At 32.9% G+C, this 12299-nt stretch overlaps 1 protein-coding gene across 7 annotated transcripts in view; it reads right to left on the bottom strand.

The window, feature by feature from the left end:
• Positions 1 to 12299, bottom strand: part of FOXP2 (forkhead box P2) — a 536491-nt gene that overhangs the window by 455788 nt on the left and 68404 nt on the right. For 6 of the 7 annotated variants that reach the window (XM_076006560.1, XM_076006561.1, XM_076006557.1 and 3 more), the window contains exon 2: positions 2569 to 2713. The exons of the other annotated variant lie outside the window; for it this stretch is intronic. The gene's annotated coding sequence lies outside the window, so the exon portion shown is untranslated. The remainder of the gene's footprint in view (positions 1 to 2568; positions 2714 to 12299) is intronic. 7 annotated transcript variants of the gene reach the window in all.

Genomic DNA, 12299 nt, shown 5'->3' with positions numbered 1-12299 from the left:
TGTCAAAGATAAATTGACAATACTTACGTAGGTCTATTTCTGAGTATTCTATTCTGTTCCAATGATCTATTTGTCTATTTTTCAACACCACAACATTGTCTTTATTGCCATAGCTTTATTAAGTTTTGAGGTTGGGGAGTGTCAGTCTTCTGACTTTGTTCTTAGTCTTCCATATTGTGTGGGCCGATGTGGGTCTTTTGCCTTTCCATATGAACGTAAGAATCAGTGTCAATATTTACAAATTAAATTGCTGGGATTTTGACTGGAATTGTGTTGAATCTATATAGCAATTTAGGAATACTTAACATCTTAACAATACTGAGATCATCTATCTATAGACAAGGAATATCTCTCCATTTATTTAGGTCTTTGATTTTATTTTATCAGAGTTTTACCATTTTCCTAAAATCGATATTATATATATTTTGTTAGATTTATGCCTAAGTATTTCTTCCTTTTGGTGCTAATATAAATGGTGTTATATTATTAATTTCAAACCTCAATTGTTCACTGCTGATATATAGGAAAAACTGACCTTTATATATTAACCTTGTGTTCTGCAAACTTGCAGAATACTAACCACTTATTAGTTTCTGGAGTTTATGTTATTGTTGCTGATTCTCTGGGATTTTCTATATAGACAATCATTTTGTCTGTGAACAGACAATTTTATTTCTTCCTTCTCAATCTGAATGTCTTTTATTTCTTTTTCTTGTCTTCTTCCCCTAGCTAGGACTTCCAATATAATCCTGAATAGAAGTAGTGAGAGCGAACATCTTTATCTTGTTCCTGATCTTAGCAGAAAAGCATCTAGTTTCTCACCAGTGGTTTTTCAGAAAGCGAGTATCCATGCAGCCAGATGAATACATAGAATGTTGCCAACATTTCAGAAGTTCCTGGAACCTCTACCTCAATTTAACACCTACCTATGATTTAACTATTATCCCAATTTTGTTGTAATTACTCATTGCATCCCCAAACACTAAAATCTAGTTTTGGAACTTCATATAAAATAAATGATACAATGTAATTCTTTTGTGTATGGGCATTACATTTCTCAGATGCAACCATATTACTGTGCTATATTTTATTAATTTTGCTTTCTGTAGAGCAAAGGGTCAGCAAATATTTTCTTTGAATGACATTATTTCTGGATCTTTCATCAGCCTCAAACCAATAAATGGGAGTTCACTATCGAGTCACTAAATTTAAATAACTTTTTAAAGTTTTATCATACTTTTCAATAATAAAAATTAAAGGTTTAAATGAAGAGCAATTGTATTATGCCAGTGAAAGGAACAATAATGTTTATAGTCATTTCTCCAATGTGTCTCTATCTAGTTCAGTGATAAAAAAAAGTTTTGACCTGAATGTCTAAGTCCAAAACCAAAAAAAAAAAAAATTCTTTTTGTATGGATAGTTTCTGCTAAATTCATAGTTTGTGCAAATCTTAATTACAGATTGTCAGGAAGGACCACAGTGTTTAGTGACTCTATCAGAATGTTTCAATAACAGAATAAAACATGAACTTAGAAATTATAGAGATTTTTCAACTGTAGACCATTTTGACCACTTGACAGATGCTATGTCAATAAGAATATCACATTATCACATTCAAAACCTGTAAAGACTCAGGTGTCAATTTTGGAGATAACTGGGGAATATATGAATTGGTTGTATTCAAATCTAATAAGTATTCATTTTTCTACTGCATAATTTGGATTTAAAAACCAAAATACTCTATCATTGAGTTCTTTTACTCAGGAATGAAAAAATTATAAATTATTAAGCAAAAGTCAAATTTCTGGCAGTTAAGTCAGTATATTACATATCAAATGTCTTATCACAAGGATGATGCACTAGGTATCTTTCCAGATAAAAGTGGTAACAAAGAACAAGACACTTCTTCCCAAATAAGCTTTCTTAAAATAAGAATTGGCTTCAATCATCCTTCCATCTTCCAATTTCTGAATAGTAGCTGAATTCTATGTTTCTATATAATCATTAACACACATCTTTTAAGTTTTTCCTAACATATAAGGAATCAGTCTTTCCAGTATGCTGAGCGGATAAAATTGATACATTTTTATAGTAGACTATGGTTACAAATTCAGTCCAATTCAGTTTTACTATGCAAAGTGAAAAAAATCTCTTATTTGGTGGTATTTTCAAGTAGACATATTAAGATAGTCTTATTCTCAGATATGATGAAATATATCAAGAGAAAGAACCAAAGTTTAGAGAAAAAAGAGATTATGATGGTACAGTTACAGATATTCAATCAGAAAAAATTACCTTCTTTTCATTAGAATATTGTCAAAACTCTTAAAAGTTATCTACCGGAAAATACAATTAATATTTGCATAAAATATTATTGTAAGGTATAACATTATGTTATTATTTAGTAAACATTTATACAAATCCAAATTTAAAACTACTGACCAAATTACCTCCATATTGTGTAGAGGAAAAAAATTCCAGGCAATATTGTCATGATATTATTTTCTACTAAAACCTGAATAGCAACAGAAACTTAGGGATGAAAAATATAGAGTACAGATAACTTACATTTGGGGGGTTAGACTTTTATTCTCTCTCCCAGGATCGAGAAATCTTATTCTTTGTGCTTACAATGATCCTTTCTCCAGGGGATTCTTCTACTTCCAGAATAGGTCAGGACAAAGCTTCAACAGACTTCTATTATTTGTTTGATCTAGGGGGAAATTATACTTTTAATCAATTATTACAAAATGCATCAAACATTTTTCTTCTTATACTGGGGAGTGGAGGCTTCCCATTATTATCTGTTGGATCTGAAGTGAAGAGAAATATAGGAGTTGCCTTGTTAAACATTATAATAAATAAATCTAGTATTTAAATTAACACCACTAAAAGAAACCCACATTTATCTTCTTTTTCATTTTTATGTCTAAGCAGCATAGCAAGAGAAAATTAATATTCAAAATCCAAATTACTACAAAAGCCTCTCAAATGTATTTTTAAAAGACTAACATAATTTTGCAAATCCATGAGTTTGAATGGACTGGCAGAGACGATTAGGTATCAAATATTTTTACTCATTCATTTTAATGTCTTAGGGCTAAAGCATTACAGGATGATTAGAAAAGTGTAAAGGGAAATCCATTTTTAAAAAATTTAATGGAATAATAAAAAAAAGATGACTTTAAAAGCATAAGACAGACCAAAACCAGACAGTACAGAGTCTGTAAGATGGCAAGAAATCTGAAACAAGAATTTTTAAAATGGTACAAAGGTTGGGAAACTGCTGTTCCCATAAGGCATATTGGGCAAATTAGAGTATATAACATGGGTATGTTCTAAATCTGGTTTCATCTTAACTCTCTAACAAATGTATAAGATGTAAAAACACAATACATCCTACCTTTCTTTACAAGGACACAGAATTGTGATGTGTGAGTATCTGACCTTTAGTGGTATGAACATTCATAAGTTTAAGAGACTGAATTCTATTCTAAAAATTTTATCAAAATGTAGGTTTCTAATGATGAGTATTTTTTGCCTCATTAAAATTAAATATTAAGATAAATGTCTTCCACATATGCCATACCCTGGATCACCCCCCTTGCCTTATCTTCAAATCATTCATATTCCCTTCCACTAAATGCTAAATTAAAACGTAGGGGGGGACATTTACATATCAGGTAAAATTGGAAGCAAAATATAAATGTTTGGGGAAAATCTGCGTGAAAGCACTTTAAAATCAGTTTTTGCTCAGAAACGTAACACATTACACTGGTGGTTATTATTTTTTAAAAATAAAGTATTATGGTAAAATAGTAAACAAAGCCAATCAATAACTATAACAGAAGAGTTAAGTACAAAAACTAAAATATATATGGGCAAAGAGCAGCTCTTTAAACCATTTATCTGATTACAAATCTGATTACATTTATCTGATACTTGTGTGATCCCCTTCTCTTTTTAACCAATATAAGTAGTACTTGCAATCATTTACACAGTATAACTCAAAATTATTTCAAGGTAAAACAAAACACAAATTTGATTACCAAAAATTAAAGCCATTGAGGGAGAAAACCCACTCTGGTATAGATTTTATTACAGTTGCTAGTTAGTTTTATTTTCCAAAGATTCAACTAATCTTGGCCTAATTAAAAAGTCTTACCACAGAAACTTATCAACATGCACTTTCTATATGAATATTTCCATATAGCTGTTCATACACAGGTAGTCTGCTTTGGTTTCTAGGACACAGAAATGGTTTTGCAGTATTTTGGGTCAGTGCAGATCAATCCACATTCCTTTAGGGAAGCCTTTTGAACTGACAAAGGATAAATGATTGACATCAGTAACAAACACTTTTTGTTGTCCTGGACTGGCATGTCATTTATAGCAATACCTATGCTAATTAATGCCATCCATATCTACCAGATGTGTCAGAGGAATATGCCAGACTCTTCACAGCATATAACTTGAGTGTGGTTAAAATTACAGATATGAAAATGCATCCCCTTGTGACAAAGAACTGAACAACGCACATACACACCCAATATACTTTCTATGACAGAAAAGAAACCACTTATATGTACAATTAGCTGTACCCTGTCTTTTCTTTTGCTAAACTTCTTTTCAAAAGTAAAATCTTTCTTGCAAAATTCAAATATATTATAATCTTAACCCTAAAAGATATATCACATAATATACTAAAATACTAGCTGGGATCTTCAGAAACCATACTATCTTCATGGCACTTTACCATATTACATTGAAATTTTGTTTGCAGACTCTCTCAACCACACTGATAGATCATTAACAACCAGAACTATATATTAATCATCTTCATTTCCTCATCCCCTAGGACACAGCTTGTTATATAGTGGGTACCAATTTTTTTTTAAATAAAGAGTTAAGGTCAGCAGAATTATGTATAGTACATTGTCAAAGAATTTAACATATATTAAGAAGGAATAATGTTGGCAACTAAAGCTAGCTAGAAAACTCATCTTAGTATCTGGTACATAGCTAGCACTGAATAAATATAAACTGTAATTTGAGTGCCCAATCCCTCCCCTCTCAAAAGTGTCCTAATTTGGATGTTAACTTTATATATCCACCCGAAGTATCATTAATGTATTAATATTATTCATTTTTCATTTGATTATTTATTTCTATAAACAAATTACTGTTTTTCTTTTTTGTTGTTTGCCATGAGGCCGTTACATGATAAAGCTCTTTTGTTGGGATTAGAAGGAACAAGACTCCATTCTCTTAACATTAATAAATTCACATAAATGGTCCCAGGGTTTACTAAATCCTCACATTCTTCTTCTTTTTTTCTTTTTTTTTTTTGAGACAGTCTCACTTTGTTGCCTAGGGTAGTGAGTGCCTTGGCGTCAGTCTAGCTCACAGCAACCTCAATCTCCTGGGCTCAAGCAATCCTACCACCTCAGCCTCCTGAGTAGCTGGGACTACAGGCATGCGCCACCATGCCCGGCTAATTTTTTCTATATATATTAGTTGGCCAATTAATTTCTTTCTATTTATAGTAGAGAGAGGGTCTCGCTCTTGCTCAGGTTGGTTTTGAACTCCTGACCTCGAGCAATCCACCCGCCTCAACCTCCCAGAGAGCTAGGATTACAGGTGTGAGCCACCAGCCAAAATCCTCACATTCTTGAAGCTAAACATTTTGTCATGAGGACAAGAACCACCTTCTAGCTGAAAAATCCAAATGTGATTTCTTAATTCTTAGTTTGCTTAATTTCTCTGCTTCATTTAGCTTATAGTTTATGTTTTCCTTCTTAAAATACTCCCTTTGGTTTGCATGGCACCCCTTTCTTCATTCTTCTCATAGCTCTCAGACCTCCACTTTTCAGTCTTTGCTGGTTCCTATTCTTACATGTACTTCCTCAATGTCAGTTGTCCCAACACTTCATTCTAGTCCTCTTCTTTTCTTAATCTTTCCTCTATTTCTTGTATCAACCACTACTTGTAAATCATTCTCAAATGTACATAGCCAGTCCACATCTCTCTCCTGACCAGCAGATTTAAAGTACCTACTGGTTATCCAATCTCCTACCTGGTCCCTCCCTCCTTCAATCTTAACTTCTTCTGATCCCCACTCCACAACACAACCTAAGCACTTTTTTTCCCCCTGAAATATAAATTTGATAATGTTCTTCTCAAACCAAGGAAGCAACGAGCAGTTATGGAGGGACTAAAGTCCTGCACAGGATTCCAAGGCCACAGAAGATAAGGGAGTAATCCAAATTCACTAGAATAATAGATCTGTTAGCGGTTTGCTGTTTGTAATCACAACCTATTTTGCCTACAAAAATTGTTGCTGGCAGTGATTTCAAGGCAAATATTACTAGAAGGATATGATAAACATCAAATATTTTACATTATGACAGTCACAAAATAAAATACCAAAAGGCAAAAGTATAAATCAAGCTGGGTGCAAAATAAAGGAAAGTTGTAGGGTACTATGGTAAAGTCTCTAAAGAGGTGTTACTTAATGCCCATCAGATAATTTTCATTACTGCTTTGTAGGAATACATTCTTAGTCTTGCCAAATCTGAAATTTCAAGAGAAACTGGAAAATCATTATGTGCATGCATATGAGAAAGAGAAATGCAATTTTTAAGATTTAATGACTAATTTCATACTTAAAAAATAATATCCAACAAATAATGTTTTCAAGTTCTATAAAGCACATGGACTACCGTTTTCTTTTCTGATTTTTTGGTTGGGGCATAGGTCTCACCCTATTGCCAGGACTAGAGTGCAGTAGTGTCATCATAACTCACTGCAACCTTGAACTCCTGGACTCAAACGATCCTCTTACCTCAGCCTCCCAAGTAGTAGTTGGGACTATGGGCATATGCCACCAAATCCAGATAATTTTTCTATTTTTTTGTAAGACGAGGTCTCACTATGTTGCCCAGGCTAGTCTGGAAATCTAGCCTCAAGTGAGCCTCCCGTCTCAGTCTCCCAAAGTCCAAGGATTATAGGCTTGAGCCACCACGCCCGGTTAAACCACCCTTTTTTAACATGAGGATACAATAGATAGGCTAGCCTGTGACCTAACAACCATCTTCAACTTGGTTTCTAAAGGAAACCTTGGTTTAAATTCTGAGCAGCCAATAAAACAATCTTTTGTTATACAATCCATTTATGTTTTGAGAAATACTTGCCATTTACTTTTATTACCTTAGAACTGTAACTTTTATTAATTTAGCTTGAAAATGCAATTTTCCATCTTTTCTTTTGCTCATCTATCTTCTACTGACTCTTAAATGTCTTTAGTATTTTCAAGTTCTAAATAAATTTGCTAGAAATATGTCTCATGTAGAGCAACCAAGTCATTATTTGACTTACTTCTTTGGAAAACTTAGTAAACAAACTGTCCTGAGATACTAAAATAAAACACTAGGTTTTAAATACCTACTCTAAAGTTCTCAGTCAACATTAAAATTTAGAACCCAAAACAAAATTACAGATGTTTTTATGAAAATTGTGCTATATTATATTAATAATTAGTTTTACATGCTGTAATAAATCTCTCATAAGGCAAGTAATTCTGTGTGTCTAATGGAAAGTAAGATCAAACTGGCAACATACCTGGCATTACTCAAGGAGTTGTTAAGACTTAGAAAAGGAAGTACTAAATCATTTTCCAAATTCTAATTGCATTAGCAGTAAATTTTTAGAAAATAGAATATTTACATGAGTTATTTTGAGGGAAGAGAACTTATCTGTATAAACATTGGGTTAAGACTGGTTCCTGACATAAGGTAAGTTGTAAATGAATGACGAGATCTTCTAACTAGGATGACTTTAGGAGCCTCTGGCTCAACCCCCAAAATACACAGAAGAATTTCATAGAAGAAAATAATTTATCCAATATCTGAGAAGGTATAAATAGCAGAGATGGGATCTGAGCTCAGGATAATTGTCCTAAATCCAGTAGTCTTTTCTTTCCAAACTAATATACTCAAAATTCACTCAAAATTTACTTAATATATAAATATAAACATACAGGGCTGGATGCAATGGCTCACACCTATAATCCTAGCACTTTGGGAGGCCAAGGAAGGAGGATCACTTGAAGCCAGGAGGTCCAGACCAGCCTGAACAATATAGTGAGACTCCATCTTTACAAAAAATAGGAAAAATTAGTCTGTATGGTGATACATTCCTGTATTCACAGCTACTCTGGAGGCTAAGGCAAGAGGATTGCTTGACTCCAGTAGTCAAGGTGAGTTATGATGATACCACTGTACTTTAGCCCTTTAGCCCTGTCAAGAGAACAAGACCCTGTTTCAAAAAAGCAAACAAACAAAAAACCCCATATAATACTTAGTTTCTCTAAACATATTCTAAAATAATTAATTTCTACTGAATAGCATATGTAATCAAATTATAAAATATTAATGCTCTTTTTACATGTTCTCTACAGAGTATGCTTTTCATATCACTTTCAAGTTCACATTAAACATTTACTTATATATTATACATGTTTATAACTGCAGAGTCAAATAAGGTTATCAGACCTCCAAAACTAATAATCTTCTATTCCCCAAAAAGTACAACCAATATCAGCATCAATAGATTCATATTAAAAGAGATCTACTTATTTTGTGAATAGTTTATGAATAGTTGACTGTATATTAGCTTGTTTATGAAGTAGAAAAAAAATCTCAGAACAAACAGGCAGAAGGGGGAAAAAAAAAACACTACCTTATCTATATTGCCCTGACAATTGAGTTTGGACAACAGTATTTTCTAAATGTACCCTATTCAAGGCTGGATATGTAATTACCTTCGGTTCATAGTCTAGACATTAATGCTTTGCTAGTATTTAAGACTCCTTGTAACATGCTTGCAGCTTTAAGTAAGCAAGGCTAAATCTTGACCAGATAAATTAGCAAAGAATGCAATAAAAGCTGCAATAAAAGAACTTTATCCTACAAACCTTCAAGTTGCTGCTAAATGAGATTTCTTTGAAATGCAGATCAGTTGAACTAGATTAGTGAATTTTAGCTCCTGTCAACATCATAACAAAATACAAATACAATTGTTCACTGGTCTTATCTCCATGCTTCCATCTGCTGCCTTGTTATTTACTTTCCTTGATTTACTATGCAGATCTAAATAAGGCACATCAAGGAGGGCTTACAACACAATGGCTTCTTAAGCTTTACATCAAGGTATTTGAAACTGAAGCCAGGAAAGGGCTGCCATCAAAGACATATCTCTAATGAACTTCCATATCAGAGAAGGTTTGGTATTTAATACTGCTGTGAAAAGAAAGAGCTACAAATCAGAATGGCCTATGAAAGAAAATGCCTACAAATCTTGATGAGATTAGCACCTCTGAGAATTAATATCCCAATAAAAATGATGTCTGGTACCTTGAAGAGTTAACTTCCAACCTTTGCAAATATAATGCACTATGTCAAGAGCAGAGAAATCATTTGACAAGGTTAAAAGGTCAGAGAAGAATTTTTAATCCCCCCCAAAGCCAGAAAATAATGTTTTTTATTCCTGCTCATAGAACTCCATGTCAGAATAAACATACTTAAAACATAATTAACACAATTAACAGATTTATAACATTACTTTCTATGTCATAAGCATTTTGCACTATTTTTCTAAAACGAAAATTAGGAATTACTACATGGTAAAATAATGTAATCTAAAATGACAGCATGCAACATTTGTTCATCAATTCTAGTATTTCCCTTTTCTTCCCCCATAGCAATCTATAGCAACACAGAGTAAAATTTTCTGTCATTTTACAAATCCTGAGGTGCCATTTTTATTATATGCCACTGCCCTTTTTAAGAGATACAGAAAAGGAAAAAAACTTCCTTCCACCCCTGCTTCCTCCTAATTGTGTTTTCCCACTTTTATTTCTAATATGCCAAAGTTGAACAAGATAATAATTCACAAGTCTAATGTGAAAGTTTCCAGCAAACTCTGCTTGCATTACTATTTGACAATTTCTTTCCCATAAGCAGTAAGGTCTATAAACAAATAATACTTTTCTTTTTCCTAAAGAAAACATTTCAATCATTTATGTCGTTCTATAGCAAAGGAAGATCCCACAAGCATGTTCTGTTCCGTGGATCAATCAGTTCCAAACCAAAGTAGACATGTTGTCGACTCCAGTGCCTGGAAATCCTGCTGCAGGCTCACCAGATGATGAAAACTGAGGTATGCAGTGTATGGGGCCCCACATGGCATTCTGTAGCTTCTGGGCATGTCAAACTTCACAACTACCCTACAGTCAATGACAGCAAACACCTTCCCTGTTCTTGCCTCCAAACATAAACTTGTTTCTCTATCCTCCCTCTGAATTATGGGCAGTCTTCCAGAAACAAAAGCCCCAAACAGAAGCAACCTCCCATGACTACACAACAGAAATCACAGTTGTCTTTTTGCTGGATTTCACTTCATGTAGGCAATCTTCCAGACTTATTTACAATCACAAGAGACTATTACCTCTTCTTGTTTAATGAAATGACAAAACAACAGATTTGCATACTTAAAAGCAGGTGCTGTAACAGGTTTCACTACTCTTGACCTAAGGCATGTAAAGGAGGTTTATCTGTAACAACTGTCTCAAAGGTATTGGTGTTCTGATGGGCAGTCAAAACTCCGCCATCTGTAGAAGTGTGTGCTCAAAATGACAATCTGAATTCAAAACTGATCAATAGATCTTCCCTCATCTTTATCCATATGTTGAAATCTCAAGATTTTTATATACTGGGCTATTTTACCTATCAGTCCTAGATTAAAAAAAAAAAACTAAAATGAGAATGTTACATGCAAAAATAATGTATTCAAATCGATAATTTAAAAACGATTCTTTTCACTATTCTGACATACTGTAAGATATCAGAAACTGGTTTAATAATAGCATTATTTTATAGAACAAAGTTTTCACAGTATTAATAATCCTAACTGCTGGCATAATGATCAGAATAACTACATTATTGGATTTCTGCTAACTTGTTTTCCTTAACTATTTTTATATTCAAGCTGTAGTTTTAGATCTTGAAAGTAATGAAATTGTGTACACTGCTTTCTTAATCTCTTACTTTTAGCTTCAATTTAGATGAGTAAATTTTTCTCCTTTTATAATTTTCTTTAAAATAAGAGGATACTTTTTCTCTTCCACACTAAAGTCTGAACATGACCTCTCACTGAACAGAATGACTTGTTTTTGTGATATGTTTGCAGAAGGTAGCACCATATGCCCCAAGCTCCAAGTCTGATGCTCTTTCTATGGTCTAATTTGCTTGTCAAAAGATGTTACAATCACAAATCTACAATATCTAGATAAACTTAGTATTGCATGAAATAAAAAAAACTATTTTATTCCCTTTCTTAAAAAATAAAAAATCAATCTAGAATAAATGCAAAAGGTTTGTAAAGTTCAAATAATCTCTGAATTATAAATAAAAGAACCTGACACCACATGAATGAAAAAAGAAAATACACGCACAGACACATACGCACAAATACATAAGTTTAAATTAATTAAATTCTCTACAATAAGACCAAAAAACTTGTCTCCTTTTTGATAGAACAGAAGCAGCATGAAGTGTCCAATTTTCACGTTTATTTAAAGTAATGTGTTAATATAACTTCTTAAAAGGAAGTTTCACAAATATCAAATGTAAATCAAACCAAAATTCATCATGAAATTTAACCTTACTAATATGAGTGAAATATGTCCACTAGAAATATTTTTGTAATTTCAAATGTGCATCTTTGAAATTTTGTTTTAGCTTCCAGGGACATTAAAATTTTGCTAGGGTATTATTCTTTTGTTTGATATGATTTTGTCTATTTGTTTTTTCATGATAGGGAGATGATATGTGACCATGGAGAAAGGGAAGGAAAGTCTATACCTACAGGCAACTGGTTTAAATTTTTCCCTTTCCCGCTTTGTTTTGTTACTTAAACATTTAAAAATTAAAGTACCATTTGGAGTAAAAAGGGTATTCAGTGGCTGTTTCTAACAACTGAGATGAAACATCACTATGACCCCTTCAAAGCTTTTCCAAATTTTTAAAAACTAAAATTATTTACTTAATAGGTTGTAACTGCCTTTTCTGAGCCACAGTAATCCATCATGTGAATAAATATTTAGACAATATTTTAAATGTGTACAATGTACTTGAGGGAATGCCACAGTTCCAGGCTGTCATGTAAATACAATCTGATCAAAAACATTCTGCTTGTACAATAAAAGCACAGTTAGGAACACAATAGTTCAGCCAAGGAGA

Source organism: Microcebus murinus, chromosome 9 (genome assembly GCF_040939455.1).
Source record: "Microcebus murinus isolate Inina chromosome 9, M.murinus_Inina_mat1.0, whole genome shotgun sequence".
Taxonomy (NCBI): domain Eukaryota; kingdom Metazoa; phylum Chordata; class Mammalia; order Primates; family Cheirogaleidae; genus Microcebus; species Microcebus murinus.
The sequence above is the reverse complement of the archived record's forward strand: the minus strand, read 5'-3'. Positions and strand labels throughout refer to the sequence as shown.